Source organism: Manis javanica, chromosome 5 (genome assembly GCF_040802235.1).
Source record: "Manis javanica isolate MJ-LG chromosome 5, MJ_LKY, whole genome shotgun sequence".
NCBI lineage: Eukaryota > Metazoa > Chordata > Mammalia > Pholidota > Manidae > Manis > Manis javanica.
Genome location: NC_133160.1, coordinates 102,456,966 through 102,477,116, shown reverse-complemented (window position 1 = coordinate 102,477,116; position 20,151 = coordinate 102,456,966). Strand labels below are relative to the sequence as shown.

At 42.3% G+C, this 20,151-nt stretch overlaps 1 protein-coding gene across 7 annotated transcripts in view; it reads right to left on the bottom strand.

The window, feature by feature from the left end:
* Positions 1–15,655, bottom strand: part of KLHL8 (kelch like family member 8) — a 67,033-nt gene extending 51,378 nt beyond the window's left edge. For 2 of the 7 annotated variants that reach the window (XM_073237327.1, XM_073237328.1), the window contains exon 1: positions 15,352–15,648. The gene's annotated coding sequence lies outside the window, so the exon portion shown is untranslated. Of the gene's footprint in view, positions 1–15,232; positions 15,294–15,351 lie in introns of those variants that run through there. The other 5 variants (XM_037021157.2, XM_037021159.2, XM_037021156.2 and 2 more) reach the window with 5 other exon arrangements.
* Positions 15,656–20,151: the final 4,496 nt, after the last annotated feature.

Genomic DNA, 20,151 nt, shown 5'->3' with positions numbered 1-20,151 from the left:
GTTATTGTTTTTTTTGAAGGTGCTACAAAATCTCAGTTTCTTCATCTGTAAATAGGTGTACCTATCTTTTTCATAAGATGATTCAGAATTAGGATTTACAAGTGCTTATGAAAGTATAAACTATGTCACAAATATCATTACTATTGGAGTAGAAGCTTTGCCTATTATGTAGTTTCAGAAAATGATGAGTACCTTAACTAGATTTTAGCTATATTAATTTCTTTATTGTTAATCTCATCAACTGTTTCCAGCTTTTGACAGGAACCAAAATGACCAGTGTGAGATTATACATTATAGTTATTAATAATATCTTCTTAAAGTTACTAGGGTGGGCACATGATGGTGACTTCCAATGAGTCATGCCTTCACATAATCCTCCTGAGTGTGAGAAGAACCTGTGACTTGCTTCTAACTAATAGAATAATAAAAGGCAACAAGGTATCACTCTCTTATGTTACATTATATAGAATTGTTTGAACAGACTAGAGAGATTACTTCTTCGGACTGAAGAAGTAAACTGCCATGGAGAATACTATGTAGCAGGGAGCTACAGACAATCCCTAGGATGTGAATGAGGTTTCCACCTGAAAGTCAGTAAAAAGGTAGGGCCCTCTGTCATACAGCTGCAAAGAAATGAATTTCCCCAATCACCTGACTTGAGTTTGGGAGTGGATTTTTTCCATAGTTAAAGACTCCACATGAGAACAAAGTTTGGCTGACCCTAGATTGCAGCCTTGTGAGATCCTGAGCAGAGGATCCAGCTAAACTACACCTAGACTCCTGATACACAAAAACTGTAAGACAATAAATGTGTGTTGTTCTAAGTCACTAAATTTATGGTAATGTGTTATACAGCAATAGAAAATTAATACAGACACCTTCTCTCAGGTCTAAAATTTGATCTGACTGAAGCATTTTTAGGTGTTCTAATAAGCACCGACCACTCTAACATCTCTTTTAAGCTCACAGTCTTTACAAAATTAACCGAGAATAAATGAGACAAATAGAAAACAAACAGCCCAGGCAGGGTTTGAAGATCTTTTCTGTAAAGGATTAAGTAGCAAATATTTTAGGCTTTTAAGCCACAAGGTCCCTATCACACCTACTTAACTTTGCCATTGCAGCTCAAAAGCAATCATAGACAACAGTAAATGAATGAGTACAGCTGTATTCCAAAGAAACTTAATTTATAAGAACACCTGATGGGTATGATTTGGCCCCTAGGCCATAGTTTACCAAAATCTGAGAAGGATGGTTGATTTAAACCCAACTATATCAATAACCATGTTAAAAATAAACAATCTAAACATCCCCAACTAAAAGGCAGAGACTCCAGAATACTACTCAGCAATAAAAAAGAATGAGCCTTGAAACATGTAACATGATGAAAAAAGACAATCTCAAAAGATTACATACTATATTATTCCATTTATATAACATCTTTGAAATGGCAAAATTATAGAGATGGAGAACAGATTAGTGGTTGCCAGGGAGTGAGTAAGGATGAGAGAAGAGGAGTGGCTGGGGCTATAAATGGGTATCATTAAAGATATTTGTGATGGAACCACATTGTATCTTGATTGTAGTCATGGTCATAGGAATCTACACATGTGATAACATTTAGATTTATAAGAGAGTACATGTAAAACAGGAGAAATCTGAACAAATAGAATGTATCAATGTCAATTTCTGGTTGTGATTCTGCACTAAAGTATGCAAGGTATTACCATTGAGGGGAAACTGGATGAAGAGTATACACGGTTTATTATTTCTTACAAGTGCAAGTGACTATACAATGATTTCAAATAAAAGCTTTAAAAAAAAAAAGACAACCTATCAGACTGGATAAGAAGAGTTTGCCCCAACTACTAAGTTGCCAAGAAAAAAATCCATTTTAACTATAAAGATACAAAAAGATTAAAATAAAAGGATAGAAACAGATATACTATTCTAACAGCAATCAAAAGAAAACTGAAGTGGCTATATTATCAAACAACACAGACTTCAGAGCACAGCCAAGTTACTACTAGTGATAAAAAGACACAAGCATCTAATATGAAGAAATTTAGGAACACCTTTACTAATCTCTGTAGTATTTTCCTTTTTAAAAATGTATGCACAAGAGTAATCTTCAGAAAGGTTATATAAAATAGCCCACCAAAAAAAGATGAATAAGACATGACATAATGCCTGCCGTCAACAAGCTTGAATCATCTATCTAGATGGGAAATAAACATAATAATGTGGTAAAGGCAACAGTAGAAATACACTGGATATTAAGGGAGTACCCCAACTAGCCTGGGTGATCAAGAGCACTCCCCACTGAATATGACAGCTCACATGTCCTCAAAGTTCCCATTTCACACTAGCCAACTAGAACCAAGTTTCATACATTCCACTTCCTAAATTTCTCTCATACTGTTGGCCTTGCTTCTCCAGCCACACCACTTTAGTCACAGGCCCCATTACACCTATTATTACAGCCTCCTAATAGAGCCTTCTATCACCAACACACCCTTCTTACTGCTGTCAGTTATCACTCTCAAATTCAAATATGATCACATCACCTGAATGCTTAAAAAACTCTGTGGATAATGTAATGGTATGTAGATAAAAACAAGGTAAAACTGTATAGTCTTTATTTTGTAAATACAAATACATTATAGGTTTCCATCTGCAAGCCAGGTCCCAACTGCAATTGCTGTTCCGGAATCAATTAATGAAATACTTCCCAAAACTCTATTTATAATAGAGATGTTTCTTCAGGAAAATAAGGAAAGTGGGCCACAGAACCTTAAGGCAAGGGGCATACAAAGTATATTCCCAACGCTCTTCAATTTTAAGAAGAAAAGAGAAATAACTAAGTGCTTATTGTTATTACTGAAGGGTCCCCACCAGTAAGATGGCAAACTTCCGGCTTCTCTTCGGGGTCCTCAGTTCCCGCCGGCGCCACCTGAAGCCCAATCACCTCTCGCCCCCCTCCCAATCCCAGCACCTAGCCGACAGCCACCAGCCCCGTAGAAGTGACACCTCAATCAATTCATGTCCCTTCCTATATAACCCAGCACCTTTCCCTAATAAAGCGGAACTCTCCGGTGAATTGCTGCTATGTGTCGCTCCTTTCCTTTCATTGGTGCCGAAACCCAGGAGACGGGACACCCCAACTGGGCCCCGTCTTCCCCCCGACACCAGCAGCAGCTTGCCCTCGTCCTCTTTTTCCGGCGCTGGCTCATCACACTCACCACTCCTCTCTGGCCTTTAGGTAAGTTTTCCCCCCAGAGTGGGCCACTCTTCCCAGAGCTATCGCAATGCCATTGACCGTGATCGTCTGGCAAGGCCCTGACGCTCGGGGATGAGGAGGGAACGCTCCCCGCCTCAGGCCTTCACGGCTGCGGCGGACCCTCAGGCCCCTCCTCCAACAGCCATAAATCCCCGCCTCAAGCCTTTAGGGCTGCGGCGGACCCTCAAGCCCCTCCTCTGACAACCATAAGTCCCCGCCTGAGGCCTTCACGGCTGCGGCCGACTCTCAGGCACCCCCCTCCAACAGCCATAAACGAGGTGACTCCTTTGTGGATGAGAACGCTCCCTTTTCTCCCCTCCTCCTTCTGCTCCGTCCGCCGAAAACGCCTATCGCTAGGTACCTCGTGACTCCGGCACTCTGCCTTCTTAGGGAAGTCTGGGTGACGACCCACACTTCCTAAGAAATTCCGACTCGTATATGAGTTTCCGCAGACCACCAAGGATCATCGGGGACGCCCTTTGTCTCCTTGTGTTCTGCTTCCAGTCCGAGGATCTCCATTCGTCTTCCCCTGTTTGTCTCCTTCTCTGTCCTTTAGCCATGGGAGCCTCCTCATCCCTCCCTAAAGGTTCACCTCTTGAATGCCTGCTTAAGCATCTGGCTACCCTCTCCCTGACGCCTGATATAAAACCAAAACTTCTCCATAAATATTGCTCCCAAGATTGGCCAACATACCCCCTAGACAATAACAACCAATGGCCTGCAGGGGGAACTCTTGATCCTAACATCACTCGCAATCTTTTTAACTACTCCCAGCGCCTGAAAAAATGGAAGGAAATTCCCTATATCGAAGCTTTCCGCCTCCTCCTCTCCCCGCCCCCTCCCAAGTTCTCCTAGCCTGCAAGCCGCCACCCCCGCAGAAGCCTCCCATTCACTCCCTTCCCCTTCTTCTCCTACAACAGCCCTTCTCCCTTCCTCCCCAACCATCTCCTCCCCCATCTCACCTCCTCTACCTTCATTCCCTGCAGATTAAGCCTGAGCCTTTCAGCCCCCCTTTAACTAGGTCCCAGGGGCCTCCTCCATCTTTGCCCTCATCACCTGTTTCTCCCCTGTTAGGGACCACCTTTGTCTTCTCACATGTTTGTAGGGAGAATGGGAAAGCACCTTCCCCCATGTCTGAACGCAGCATGGGAAAGCACAAGCTAGAGAACAACCGGTGCAGTCCTTGGAAGTTATCTGTCCACAAAAACGTATCTTGCCAAGGCTCCTCACTCTGAAAATAGGGAGACCTTGAAGATGTGTAGAAACACCGCCCCTGCTTCTAAATATGCCCTTCCCCCACTTGCGGATGTGGCAGGAATGGAGAACAAAGAACATTCTGTTTACGCATTCCATAAGCAATTAACTAGAGCCCTGCTGCAGCTCAGTTAGTAGAGCATGGGACTCTTAATTCAGAGTCATGAGTTCAAGCCCAACTAGAGCGGCAGAAGTAAGCAGCTGAGCTGCTAGCTGGCGACATGTGCGCCTGATTCTATCTTTCTTTATTTTCTTTGCCCCCCTTCCGCACTTCAGGACCTGTTCGACTAGGCATAGCTAGACCACGTCACTCCCCCACAGACTGAGCCAGAACCCTTCAGTCCCCCTCAGACTCGGTCTGGAGGGCCTCCCAAAATTATCGCCCCCCTCTGAGAAGTAGCAAGATCCAAAGGCATCGTGCGTGTTCACATCCCTTTCTCCTTAGGAGATTTAGCCCAACTAGAGAAACGCCTAAGTTCATTTTCCACTGATCCTACAACATACATCAGGGAGTTTCAATGGACCCTCCAGTCTTACAGCCTCACGCATCATGACATTTTCATGCTCCTGGCCAATACTCTCCTCCCTGAAGAGCATATAGACGAGTTTGGGACTTCGCCCAAACGCACGCTACCGAAACCCACAAGACTGACCCCACCTATCCCCCTGGCCCCACTGCTGTCCCTGAACAAGACCCACACTGAGATTATAACACCACCATGATTCTCTGCTCTCGAAATATTTTTGCCTCCTGCTTAATAGCAGATCTAAAAAAGGCAGTTCGTAAAGTAGTCAATTTTCAAAAGCTCCAAGACATAATTCAAAAGAGAGACGAAACCCCCTCTGAGTTCTTAGACTCACTCAAGCCCTATTACAGCATACCAGCCTGGACCCAGAAACACCTGAAGGAAGACATGTCCTTATGACATACTTCCTAGCTCAAAGCTACCCCGACATTAAAGCTAAACTCAAAAAGTTAGAACAGGGCCCCACTACCCCACAGACTGAGATCCTAACAGTGGCCTTTAAAGTCTTCCATAACCGGGAGGAGGAGAAAGAACGCCATAAACAAAAGGCTGATCAGGCCAATTTCCAGATGTGGGCCCAGCTGATAAAACCACAACCTAGGCGCCCCTCTACAAACAAGCCCCCCCAGGAGCTTGTTTCAAGTGCAGAAAAGAGGGACATTGGTCAAGGGCATGCCCCTCCCCCAGATCTCCTACCACCCCATGCCCCAGATGCCACAAAAAGGGCCACTGGGGGTCTGATTGCCCAACCACCCGAAGGGAAGGCTGGACGAACAACCCCCATCCTAAGCCCGCCGTAGTGGGGCTGGCAGAAAAAGACTGATGGGGCCCAGGGGCTTCTCACCCGACCATTTCCATCACCAAACAAGAGCCCAGGGTTACTTTAACAGTAGATGGTCGCCCCATCTCCCTCCTCCTAGATACAGGAGCCACCTTCTCAGTCTTGCGAGAATACCGGGGCCCTACCACGCCAGCCATTACTCCTATAGTCGGGGTAGGAAGTAAACAAGATTTTCCCATTAAACTCCCCCCTTTTATGCACAATCCTAGACAGTCCCATACCTTTCTCCCACTCCTTCCTAGTTATGCCCCAGTGTCCCATCCCTTTACTAGGATGAGACAACCTTTCCCTCCTCCACGTTTCCATAACTATATCCACTCCCACAGCCCCCAGTACTCCCTTTCTGATGGCCCTCATAGCTGATGACCCCCCTCTACCCAATAAAAGCTCCAGTTCTGCCCTCATACACCCTGTAAATCCCAAAGTTTGAGACATTACAAGCCCCTCCATGGCCCTATGTTCCCCTGCCTCTATCAAATTATGTGAACCCTCTCAGTATATCTGTCAGGCCCAATACCCCCTAACCACTTCAGCTCTCATAGGCCTCCAACCCATCATTCAAGATCTCTTAAACAAAAATTACCTCAGACCCATTCACTCCCCATTTAATACCACCATATTAGCTGTTAAAAAAAAACAACGGATCTTTCCGCCTTGTCCAAGACCTTCGCCTCATCAATATAGCCATTGTCCCTATCCATCCCTTAGTTCCAAATCCATACAGCCTTTTATCGCAGATCCCTGCCTCAGCATTCCACTTCTCAGTCCTAGATCTCAAAGACCCATTTTTCTATCCCTCTAGACCCCTGCTCCCAAGATTTTTTCATCTTCACCTGGACGGACCCATACACAAGACATTCTAAACAACTCACTTGGACAGTTTTGCCACAAAGCTTCCGAGATAGTCCCCATATTTTTAGACAGGTCCTAGCTCAGGACCTCAAACAGTTTCATCATGATCACTCCAAGTCCACCTTATAATACATAGACAATCTTCTACTCTGCAGTCTCTCGTGGGAACAGTCTCAACTTGACACTGCCTCCCTACTTAACCTTCTAGCTTCCAGAAGTTACCGAGTATCCCCCGTCAAAGCTCAAATCTCTTCCCCTCCTGTCACTTACCTCAGATTCCTTCTATCTCAACAAAGAAAGTCCATTACCTTAGACAGAAAATGGCTCCTCTTTGACCTGCCCATTCCCAAAACCAAGACAGAAATCCTTTCCTTTCTAGGCCTGGCTAGATATTTTAGAGCGTAGATCCCTAACTTCTCCCTGCTCCCTGTTGGCAAGACCCCTATACGACCTCAGCAAGAGCCCCCCTCTAAAAAACCATTATCCTCCTCACCCCGACACTCCTTCATTAAGCTCTGTCAAGCCCTTGTGGAAGCCCCAGCTCTCCATCTTCCTGATTTGTTGAAGCCCTTCTCATTATACATTCATGAGAGGTCCAGTCAAGCTCTAGGAGTCCTAGGCCAATATTATGGCCCATCCTTTGCCCCAGTAGCTTATCTCTCCAAGCAATTGGACCCCACAGTTCGGAGATGGGCCCCCTGCCTACGAGCATTAGCCGCTAGACAGATCTTGCAGAAGGCAGCTCATAAACTGACATTCAGGGCGCCCCTTACCATTCTGTCCCCACATCACCTAAAAGATCTCTTAACCTACAAAAGTTTATAGACTCCCTCCCTCCAGACTCCTGACCTTACTGTCCTCTTTCCTCCAAAACCCCGTTCACCTCCTTTGCCATCCATACCCGAATCATGACTTTTTCCTCCTTTACTGCTTTCTCGCTTTTTTTCCTCATTCCTATTGTCTTCCCCGCCACCCCAGCCTCCTTTGTATGGCGATTCAAAGTCAGACAGACTTACACACAGCATCAAACAAAAGTTACTGCCCTCATTGCCACACCAGACTGCCCTCTGAAAAGCTGCTCTGAGCCTTTATACCTCCACTTTCCTCCCTCCACTGAAGTGTTCACTAGCAGCTACCCTTATTCTCTCTACCTCTGCTTCCTCTATGACCAAAAACAAGCCTATTGCAGGCGATGGCCAGACACCTACAGGAGATGTCCCTACTAGTCTTGCACCATTCACTACATGGGTAACTTCCAGTACCCACAGTATTACTCCTCCAACCGTTTCATGAAATATCCCAACGGCTCATTCTCCTTATCAATCCCATATCCCTGGGACTCTTGATGAGCTGCCAGAGTCACAGCCTCAGTTTACTATGGGGGGGGGTCCTCGACCCCCCACAGTACCCTTCATATCTCTCAAAAGTATGTTCCCTCTCATTCCCAGATATCTCAAGTTGCTATCCAAACTCTTGATGGCGCCTCTTCATCTTTTTATCCCCGCCCCTCTTCCCATTTCTCCTACTCTTCATTACAGCTCATTCAGGACACCACCATCTTTCTCAACCACACCCTTAACACCGCCCAACTCCACCCCCCTCCAGTGCACTTCACTGCCTCTCTATCTACACCCCTACCTCCGGCTCTAAGACTTTTATGCAACCGGGACACTTCTTTTGGTGTAATGGCAGTCTTTTCAACTCACTGCCTCTCAACTCCGATACACCCTGCATTCTCATCACCCTAATCCCACAGTTAACACTTTACAGCATGGCAGAATTTCTTGAGCTCCAACCTCCCTTGCCCTCGCGCACAAAAAGAGCTGCTTTCCTTCCCATCATGGTCAGTAGCTCTTTGATCACCTCAGCCATTGGGGCAGGGTTTTTGGGAGAAGCCTTGGGTCACTCTCTATAGGCAGTTAGAGATCTCAACGCCAAACTTGAGGGAGCCCTGACATCCACTGCCTATTCCCTAGCCTCTCTCCAAAGACAGGTCACTTCGCTAGCTAAAGTCACCCTTCAAAACCGGCGGGCCCTAGATCTGCTTACAGCCGAGAAGGGCGGCACCTGCGTCTTCCTCTGAGAAGAGTGCTGCTATTACATCAACTAATCCGGCACTGTAGAAACTGACATCACCAAACTCACTGACCTTGCCTCCAGTCTCCACTCTGCTTCCAATTCCAACCCATTCTCTTCAATACTAACAAACCCCCTCCTCACCTCGCTCTGGCCCATTGCAGGCCCCATAATAATCATTCTTCTTGCCTGTCTCTTCTTACCCTGTATAATAAAGTTCATCAAATCCCAAGTCAGAAAAATCTCTAATCAAGCTTTCAACCAGCTTTTACTCAGGAACTACCAGCTTCTGGCCACAGAAGATCCCTCACCCTCACGTGACCTCCTCATCACACGCTGAGATGGACCCCTCTCTCCACTGGAAACTCTTCCTGGAAACAATGGCCGCAGACGCCTGGCTCCTGACACCCATATCCTCGTGGCCAACCTATGGTTACAGGGAACCTTCATTGATTTCCAAACCTGAAGAAGTCCACATCTACTCATCCTTACTGTGGGGAGTCCTATCAACCCTTTCCTCCCAATCCTCAAGCCCTCACTCCCTTCTCCACCCCTGTTCAGCAGGAAGCAGCCAGAGAGAAAGCAACATCCACAACCAGAGGAGAAAGGGGGGAATGAAGGGTCCCCACCAGTAAGATGGCAAACTTCCGGCTTCTCTTCGGGGTCCTCAGTTCCCGCCAGCGCCACCTGAAGCCCAATCACCTCTCGCTCCCCCTCCCAATCCCAGCACCTAGCCGACAGCCACCAGCCCCGTAGAAGTGACACCTCAATCAATTCATGCCCCTTCCTATATAACCCAGCACCTTTCCCTAATAAAGCGGAACTTTCCGGTGAATTGCTGCTATGTGTCGCTCCTTTCCTTTCAATTACAGCTAGCTTGTCTGTTTAAATTTGGCTAAATATTTTAATGTTGTAAACATTTTATGCTTGAAAGTCCTTTATATAACAATTATATGGTACATTTGATTTTATAGGACTAAAAAGAGGTAGCATGGTATAGCAGAAATAACAGTGAGTTAGGTGTCAGAATTGGATTTTAACTAGCCATATTATTGGGAAGTTACCTAATCTCTGTAAGTCTCAGTTTCTTCACTTACGAAAAAAACTGGATTGACCTAGGTCAGGTGTCAGCAATCTTTTTCAGTAAACAGCCAAATAGTAAACATTTCAGGCTTTGTGGGCCCTACAGTCCCTGTCATGACTACTGAACTATGCCATTGTAGGAGAAAGCAGCCACAGACAATAAAAGAATGAGTGTGGCTGTGTTCCAATAAAACTTTATTTAAAAAACCGGCAGCAAGCTGGCTTTGTTCAAAAGACCCTAGTTTTAAGTAATCCCTGTTTACTTCTAGTTCTAAACTTTTTTCCTGCTTAGAATTACTTAAACTGTTGCTTTTTAGAGAAATCTGTTAGCCATTCCTAACACAAGGCCCACAAACTAGTGGTTAATAGCAAACTTCAGAGGCAGTTTTCAGAGTCCCTATTAACTATAGCCTTAGGCTAGTCATTTAAAGTCACTCAGAGCCTCAGCTTTCCTTTAAGGTTGTTAAGGTTAAATGAAGCAATACATGTAAATCATTTAGCCCTGTAAGTACATGGTAGGCATTCAATAAATGGACATAATTACTTTTATAAAATGAGACTCTGAGTCCTTGGTCAGGAATACAATCCTCCAATCAACAGTTTTTTCAGCAAAGAAATAAATTGTGCTTTATAGTGATTTACATTTGGATGCATTTTTCACTACAGCAAAAGATAAGAACTCGCTTTATTACCCTAAGTCTTCCTGTTGGTTTTGTTTTGTTTTAAAGACAACAGTAGCAGCTGAGTGCTTACTACCTATTTACTAGCTGTATGACCTTGTTACATAACCTTTCATTAGCTTCAGTTTCTTCACTTGTAAAAATGAGGACCGTAACAGTGTCAACTTTATAGGATTGTTAAAAGGATTAAATAAGTTAATTGTCTGGCACATAAATTATTTTATAATATACAAAATTATATACACAAAATAAGTAATTGCTATTATTTGAGTTTGATACTTCACATTTACTTACTCCAATCCTTAGGACAACCCAAAGAAGTATTATTCCTATATTTACAGTTGTTGATAAGGAGGCTCAGAGAAACTAAGAAACTTACCCAAGGTCGCACAGCTACAAAGTGGCAATCCCCAGAATTCAATAGACTTGCCTGACTACAAAAGCAAAACTTACCAGTAGGCCAAAGACAGCATTAACTCTCTTTCATGGTATAAATATATGACTTTATGAGAATTAAAGTAGATGTTTTTGAATTTTTTAAAATTCAAGAGTAAGAGAATTCACATAGTATCACTGATTTTCTTAAAAAGATAATATTCCCATAAGTAAAATTTTGCTGAAAATATTCCACTTTTTAAAATCTAATTTAACTCAAACTTTCATTATTAAAGCAATAAGCAATCCTCTGTATTAAAATAAAGATGCAACATAGTGACTTATCTTTTATACATAAAGCACTACGCAAAGGCCGCCATTCATCTAATTGGTCTTTGAGATCTATATAGACCTCTTAGACTATTTTTATAAGGAGCAAATCTAGAAAACCAAACAGTTCTGTTATTTTATTCTATAAATCCCCTATGTTGCTTTAGAACTTGAACTCTGTAAAACATGCAGATTCCTAGCTAAAATACTGACCAGTATCAAATGGAAATAGAAAAAAAGATCTCAAGTTAACAGACATTACTCTGATGGACATGCTCATTCATGTCTGTACAGCATCATTTGATCCATTTCATACCCTTCAGGCCTTGTGAATGCTACTGATAACTGACCCAGAAACAGAAGTTGGCTTGACACTATAAGGCCTTATATCCCAGCAACCGATCACTAACAAGAAAAATAGAACAGTTTGATATAGCTTACTTCCAAACTCTTTTATAAAAAAAAAAGAACTCAATCCTAGAACTCTAACCTATGAAACTCCCAAAATATAAATAAGATTAATTTTAAATGTTACAAATTAAAACTAAATCATAACCCAATCTATATGAGCAGATTGTAAATTTTTTGAAAAATACACATCCATATTCTTTACAAACTAGCAATATTGAAAGTCAAAAAAATCAATCTATATAAAGAATATAACTTTACACTCTGTGCTGTTCAAGAAGAAATTATACAACAAATATACCATGTATATATCATCATCTAGTTTAGAAGATGAGACACTTAGTTTTCTTTAGCATTTGGTGCTTTGTTGAGAGAAGAAAAACATCAAAATTTTAGCATAAACAAATTACCTTCTAGAATTTCAAAATAATGTTCTGACATGCTGTGCCATGTATTTACCATGTAATCTACTACCCAACAAGGCTGGTAGGGAAGGGAGAAGTGGACAGCACCTGCCAAACAACTGTGAGTCAATCAGTGGTGTCATCTCCAGGTATGAGAAGTGCACTACTATTTTTATGAACCACATCATAAATACCAACCTCTAGCTCTGGAAGAAAAAACTGGCACTCATTGTGTTTCAAATATTCCCCATTCAGTTCCTTTCCCCCAAAGAAAGAATTGTTTAAATAATCTGTAAAGCTTCTAGTAAATAAACCTGCCTAGGTAACTGAAGTGAATGGTTCTTAGAACCTTTGGGAGAAGGATGGTCATGAACCACTTTTGAATTATCTGTTGAAAGCTGTGGATCTTCTTCCCAGAAAGTAGAGATGATAGAGTTCACAGACGCTTAGAAGACCATTTATAGGCATGCCCATAGATTCAGGTTGAGAAACTGAGAGATGAAGCAGAAATCTTCCCAAGGTCGCTTTAACTCTCCTTCATAATTTTACCTCTGATTTGAAGAACCAACTAAATTATTCATAACAAAACAAGAAACTCTCATGTAGAGCCACTCCTTGAAAAAAAAAGTTTGACAGTGTTTACATAAGCAGTATTCACCAGAAAATAAATTATACTGGCAGCATTTTAAAATATAGCATGTAACTAGTGAATCAATGAATATAGTGCACTATAGTTTATACAATGATTTCACATATTATAACAGTATTACTCCCCTTTTACAGCTAAGGAAACAGAAGCTCAGAAAATAACTTGCCATGGGATACTAATCCAGAATTGTCTAGTTCCAGAACTGAGTTTAGAATGAGTATATTGTGATGCTTCCACAAAAGCTTCTTAGAAAAAACAGATTAAAAAAAAAAAAGCCTAATTGGCCACATTTTATTGTAGATACAGCTTGACATGAGTGAAGAGAAATATACCTAAAATGTTCAATTTCCTCTTGCTTCTTTGCTTAACATAAAACATGCTTTTCAGAAAAGTGAAGAAATGGTTAAAGTAATGAATTTTAGGACTGAAAAACATATTTTGTTATTCTATGAAGCATTTCTCCTCCCTCATCTCTTTAATTTTAATATACAAAAATAGATGACTTTGTTGAAAATTCAAATTTAAGAAAAAGTAGTTTAAATATCAACTTTTTAAAACACAAAAACTATTTGAAATTACTTTTTAGGATGCTCAAAATACCCCCCTTTTAAAACTACAATACCCATTTCCATTCCTTACAACTCTTAAAAGTATTTGTTTTTTAAAAAAAGGATCACTTGTCAAATCCACAGAATGTACACCACCAAGAGTGAACCCTAAGGTGAACTATGTACTTCGAGTAATAATAAGTCCCACTGTACATTCACCCAGTGTTAACAACTGTACCATTCAGGTGCAGGGATTTTGAGTATGGGAGGCTGTGCATATGTAAGTCAGGGCAGGGGGCTTGGAGGAAGCTCCTAGCTGATAAATCTCTGTACCTTCCACTCAATTTTGCTATGAACCTAAAACTGCCCTAAATATAAACTCTATTTTGGGAAAGTGGGGGGAGAGGAGGGCAAAATTTACTTCCCTTTGTTAACAAATGAGGAAATAATTGTTTTTTTTTTTAATTATCCTCACTGTGAATTGGATTTCCTGCCAGGATATAGAACATGCAAATATTACAGAATATACTGTATTATCTTAAAAAATAATCTTATCAAAGGCTAAAATAATTAGCAGCTTTAAATGTTAATATGATGAAACTAAGCGCATATAATTGACTACAGTTATCTTGAGATTTCTTTTTATATTTATGTTCATACTGTTTGGTATTTTCAAGGAAATATATACAGTGACTAAGTTTGAAGTGCGTCATGGGTTGACACAAACTAAACGGGGAGCCAATAGGAAGGAGGAGGAAAAGCGGGAGCCAATGAAAAAGGTTAGCGTCAAGCAGAGGTCTTCTGTTTACCAAGCCTACCCTCTGGCGGGGCCAGGAAGCGAGGGAGATGGAGGAAGAGCAATTCCTCACTGGGCGAGAAAAATGAACACTAAGAGTCGAGCAATTACCAACTTACACAGAAAAAACAACACCAACAAAGAAAACGCGCAACCAGCAGATAAAATGCTTGTGTCAACGCAGGTTCTTTCAAGAAACTTTTCCCAAAATATCTTCCCAAAATAGTAACATTAGTATTAGATAAAAGGCCAAGAATGTTTACATTATTAAAACAGATTAAAGGATTACTGAGAGAAGTTCAATTTCTAACAAGTCACCTGATTAAACACTGCCAGTGGGAAAATATACAAAAAGCTTTTCAAACTCAGGCGTCCAAACGTTAGGACTGTGCAAATCAGTAGAGGAGGAGCCCCTGGCTGGATAGAAAACACCAGCTATGCAGGCAAATCACCCTCCCTTAAGAAGCAAGTCAGCCTTGCGCTAAACTGAAGAGGAGGGGAGGAGCTGGCATCCGCGGCAGCACAACTCCATTGAGAGGCTACGTGTTTAGGAAAGGGCTCGGGTTTCTAATGTCACACCAAGAGGCAACCTCCCATACGGTCTCCATTGCGCGGAGGTACACCCGGCGTGAGCAGTAAGGCCCCGGTACCAGCCAGTGGGCCCGGCAGCGATTCCCTCGGGGTACAAGCCCCGACCGGCAGCGAGATCCTTAGGTGCGTAAGGCTCAGGGGGGCAGCTAAAGCCCAGCACGTAAAGTTCCGGACAAGCAACAAGCCTCTGCGTGAGCAAGTACGGGACGCGACTGACCCTCGGCGGGCTGCGAGCCAGCCACCCGACAGGCCGCGGTTCGGGGTGGGGGCTGTCCACCGCCCTCCCGGGCCCAGAACCGAGCCGGCTCATTCTCTGGACCCAGCGAAGCACCTGCCTGTCTCTCTCTGCTTCGAAAGACCGCGAGGAGAGAGCCCAGGGGCAGCTGGCCAGGCTGACAGTCGGATGCTGGGGTTCCCCTCGGGGAACGCGACCCCGTTCCTCCGCCAACGGGAGCGAAAGACACGTTGCAGGGCTTATTGGGCTCCCAAACCCTCTCAGGTGTGGAGTTTTGGCTACTGCTCGAGGGGCCGGAGTTACCCGGCGCCAGAGGAGCCCAGCAGCGTTCCGACGACGTAGAGCTGGGCTGGGGGAGCTCGGTGTGAGCGCACAGCACTGCACAAAGGGAATGGGGGGAGGGGAAATGGGCATCCGGTTACCTCGGTCCTCGGCTCGGCCCTCCGCTCGGCCCCTCCCGGCTTGGCTGCAACGGCGCAACCAGGCTCCCGCAGCCGCGAGCAGCGCCACACGGGCAGACGGTGGAGAGCGGGCAGGACCTGCGCACAGCACTATGGGAGGTGTGGTTTACGGTTCCCGCCTGCACGTGCTCGCCCACCAGGCTAGGTCCTAGCGGCGGTGCTCAAAACACATACCTCCGAAATGATCAATTTCTTCACTTCTGTGGCCGTACAAAATTTAGTTTCCTTTTATATCCACCAAATCCCTTACCGCTCGTTTAGTGTTCTTAGGGTTAGTATGTCTTTTTAAGATAGGTGGTGGGGTGTTTTTATTCCTATGTCGCTTTCTCACAAGCTCTACAAAGGGTATACAAAACAACTTGTGTTTGTAACTACCTACCCACAGCTTATAGACCTAAGGAAGCAGTTACTTGACCTAAGCGGTCACTACTAAAAACCATTGCCAAACATAAAAGATGTTGAAATAAAACAATTTTTCAATAAAGACTATGGAATATAGGGGAGTGGCGATTGAGAGAGCAAAGAAAAAAATTTGAAGGATAGTCCCCTAAATGTGTCTTCTGTTAGAGCAACCTTAAGTTTTCACAAATTCAACCCGATACATGTATGAATTTTAATACATAATTTGTAGATTTTGTTAGATAGCTTTTCTACATTAGCATATTATATAAGAACTCCAAAATGACTATTTGAATTTGAAACTTCATTTCTAGACAAAAAATGACTTTCCTTTCTTTACATAGCAGACATACAAATAAAGAATTCTTAATATTTCAGAATATTTCTCTTCAGAGCATTATATTTTGCAAATTTAATGCCAATACCCTTAGAAAAAGGGAGCAAAACCAGTTTTAAAGTGTGCATCAAAAAAGAATTGTAAAATTTGGAAATATGTAATATAACACATATCTAACCATGTTCTATAGAGTTGTTTTGTAATCTGGACTTTTCTTTTTAATTAGGTGTGCAAAGTCTCCTAAAAAAATCCTAATAGAGCAAAATTGCCTTTTTTTCCCCCAGCTAATTGACATATACAAAACTGTAGACTACTTGTAGTTACTAACTACATGAAAGAAATATACACTAAATTTCCGTATTACTATCATTTATTCAATATTGAGCACCTATTATATGCTACACACCCAACTAGGAACTGGGAAATACAAGTGAACAAATAGTCCCTGTGCTTCTGGAGACTGAATATCTAGTGCAAGAGATAGAGAACTAAACAAATAATGAGAAATTTAAAAAAAATATGCATAGGGTGGTAAAGGGAGTGGGCAGCATATAAGGGCACAAATCTACAGGATTTTTATTGGGAAAGAAGAATCAAGCAAAAATTCAGAAACTTAAAATTCTCAAACCAAATGACATTACACTAGGGAAAAAACTCCTTCCCTAAAAAAATAATAGACCCACAATGTTCTCAAATAATTATTTTAATACATATATATATATGTATTATATATACATACAATTATATATATATATATATATATATATATATATATCACAAAACAAGATATACCCTGATGCCTTTGGACATGCTATCCAAAAGTACGGCACCTTGGCATATTGAATATCTTAAACTGAAGGAATTTCAGAACACAGAAACAGGAAAGTCACTCTACACCCCTCCCAACTCTCCCGTCCTCCCCAAAACAGGTTATAACAGCCCCATGTAAAAGGTTCCCTCTGTACCAGAAGGAAAGAACACATTCTTATCACCAGAGATAGATTTTAGCGCCGTAGGTAAAATTGGAATATTTCCAGAATCTCTCCCCTGGCTTTAGTGCATCTCCATATCAACAGGTATTTCCAAGGGGTGGAGAGAAGTAGTTCATCGCCATATCAATGGGTAATTACCTGGCTTACCTTGACTGGAGAGGTTGGGGAGAATCTTCACTTGCTTCTGACACAGCAGGATAGTGAGACACCGGATGGCTATTTGTAAGTAATGAACAGGTTTTAAGTTTTATTTCTCCCTTTAACTGATTTCAGTTTCAGCTAGGTATTTTGCCCCGGGATTGCCCCTCCCTGGATTTACATCTGGCGGTAGTCAGTAGGACCTCTGAACCCAGAATCTGTCTACATGGGTATGTATGTCTGTCTACATGGTTGAGACCTTTGGGCAGGCTGCCTCTACAGGTGGTGGGGAGATGGCTGGAACCTCCACCACGGATAGTTGGGAAGCCCCAGTGGATGCTGGGGCAGAGGGTGCAGATAGGGGGCTTCCAATTTGGGAGCCCCTAATGGGGAATTGGTCTAGGGTAAAGCAACTCCTAGAGGGGTGGGGCCTTTCCCAGAACTGGGGAAGGGTGGAGACACTAGAAATCTGCAGAATTAGCCCTCCATGAGATAGACGACTGCCTGCAGGGCGTCTGTGAATTGTCCAGAGAATAACAGGGCTTCTTCCAACTTGTTTTGTCTGAAGAAAAAGGTAGATAAATCAATCTGGGCAACAAAAGCCACACTGTAAAGGGGGCATTACGATTAGCATGTATAGTGTGGGGGGGCATGGGGAGGGCTGTGCAACACAGAGAAGACAAGTAGTGATTTTACAGCATCTTACTATGTTGATGGACAGTGACTGTGAACGGGGATGTGGGGGGGACTTGGTGAAAGGGGGAGCCTAGTAAACATAATGTCCTTCATGTGATTGTAGATTAATGATACCTAAATAAAATTTAAAAAAAAAAAGCCACACTGTATATCCGAACATGTAAAACTCATTCGTGAAGGCTGAGCAGGACTCAAGAGGAAAAACAACATCTTGGTATTCATGGCTGTTTCTTTGCTTTCCTTAGAAAATAACAAAACTTCTTTTCAAACTTTCTCTCTTATTCTTTAAATACACGGCACCTGTCCCAGGAAAATTCCCTCATCACCCCTCTGGAAATCACTGACCCTTCAGTTTCTTCAGAAAAATTGGACTTTTAAATTAAAACTTATTTTCAAATTTGTGTATTAAACTATCACACATTTCCGGGGTATACAGTTCTATGAACTGCAGCACATGGACAGGTTCACATAGCCATCATCATAACCACCAAGACAGAACGGTTGTATCATTTCCCAAATCTCCCTCCTGCTGTTTATTTATAGGCACAGCCAGCCCCCATCTCTAAGCCCTGGCATTCAGGGATCTGTTTGCCATCACCAGTTTTATCTTTTCAAGAATGCAATGTAAATGAAAAATATTTATATGATATTGTTAAAAGAATATAACCTTCTGAGAGTGTAAATTTTAAAGATTCTTAAATAAAAACTAACAACTAAAAAAAAAACTCATTATGAAGTTCCCTACAACTGAATATAATATTCTATTTAATCTTAATACTGACAAAAGTAATTAGACTAGGGATCAATGAGAAATGTGAAAACATTTCTAAGATATCTGAAATCTTCTACTACTATACTACTTTCTTCAGTACTTAACAATTTGGCAGTAAGTTTAAGGCCTTCACAGATGAAGTGTAATGAGAAAGGAGATTGGAAAAGAGGGGATAGAATGTGGAAGGGAACACTGGGGTCAGAGCAGTAGGACCTCACATGCCACATTAAGCAGTCTGTGTTTTAGTTCACACCCACTATTAAGTGCTTAAAGGGTAATGAAGGAGGGGAATGACAAGATCCTATTTACAATTTTAAAAGACCACCCTAGTAGTTAATGTGGAAAGTGGATTAAGGAGGACAAAGCGGATTTGAGGAGATCAGTCAGAAGGCAGTTGCTCTAGTCAGCTATGAGAAGACTGAGGCTTGGAGAAGGATATCAGTTCTGAGTGAACTGAGAAGTCAAAAATAAATAATGAACAGAAAAGCTTTCTCAGTGCAGTAACTGTGTGAGTTTATTACAGATGAGCAGAAGGTCCCAGGCAAAGGAGATATTTAATGTTCCAAAAATGTTCCCACCAAAAGCACTCTATCGTGTGTTTGGAAGAGGTCTATAAAGTAACCAAATTGTCTTAAGGAACATTTTGCCTTTCCACAGATTTTCCACAGATTATAGTCCATTTCTCTCTTGAGTTCACTCAGCATGTCATCCAGTTTCAGGTTGTCATCAGCCAGGTAGGTTTTCTCCTTCAGAGAACGTCCAGTTCTGTTGGTGGTGTCGTAGACAGACTGCTTGGCTCCCAGTGATTTTTGAAACTCCTACACATTTAACAAGAAAACAATGTGCGTTTCTACTTGGGACTAATAAATGAACAGGTAAGAGACATTAAAAGAGGCATTCCATAATAAATGGAGTCTAAACCTTACTGGAAGACATCAGCAAATAATCAAGACAGAGTATACTGCTATACTATAGAACACACCAGGGGAGAAAAGAAACTTCAAATTTGGAAATCGAAGGATTTATTTTCCTCAGAAGCCAGGTGTCTCTAAGAGCACCTACTTTTGTCAGAAAATATTTCCAAGTAAAACAAATCCCGAATCTTTTGTGGTTATAGACCAGTAACAGTATACTAGTTCTGATAAAATGTAATTGCTAATAAACTATGGAACAACCCAAGGGTTTGGAGAGGAAAATGTAGTTAATACTCTGTGAGTATCCATAGGTCCAGTGTGGACAGAGAGTGACTCAATAGTGCATACATTTACTACAGGGCTTTTTTTGGCCAAACAGATTTATTTTCACACATTTTGGATATTCACAACAATGTTACATGTAATTTTATCTATGAGCCAGGAAGAGGGACACATAAGAACCGTATCTGTGGATTCCTGTCTTTGGACCTATTGCTCTTTCTATTCACACTA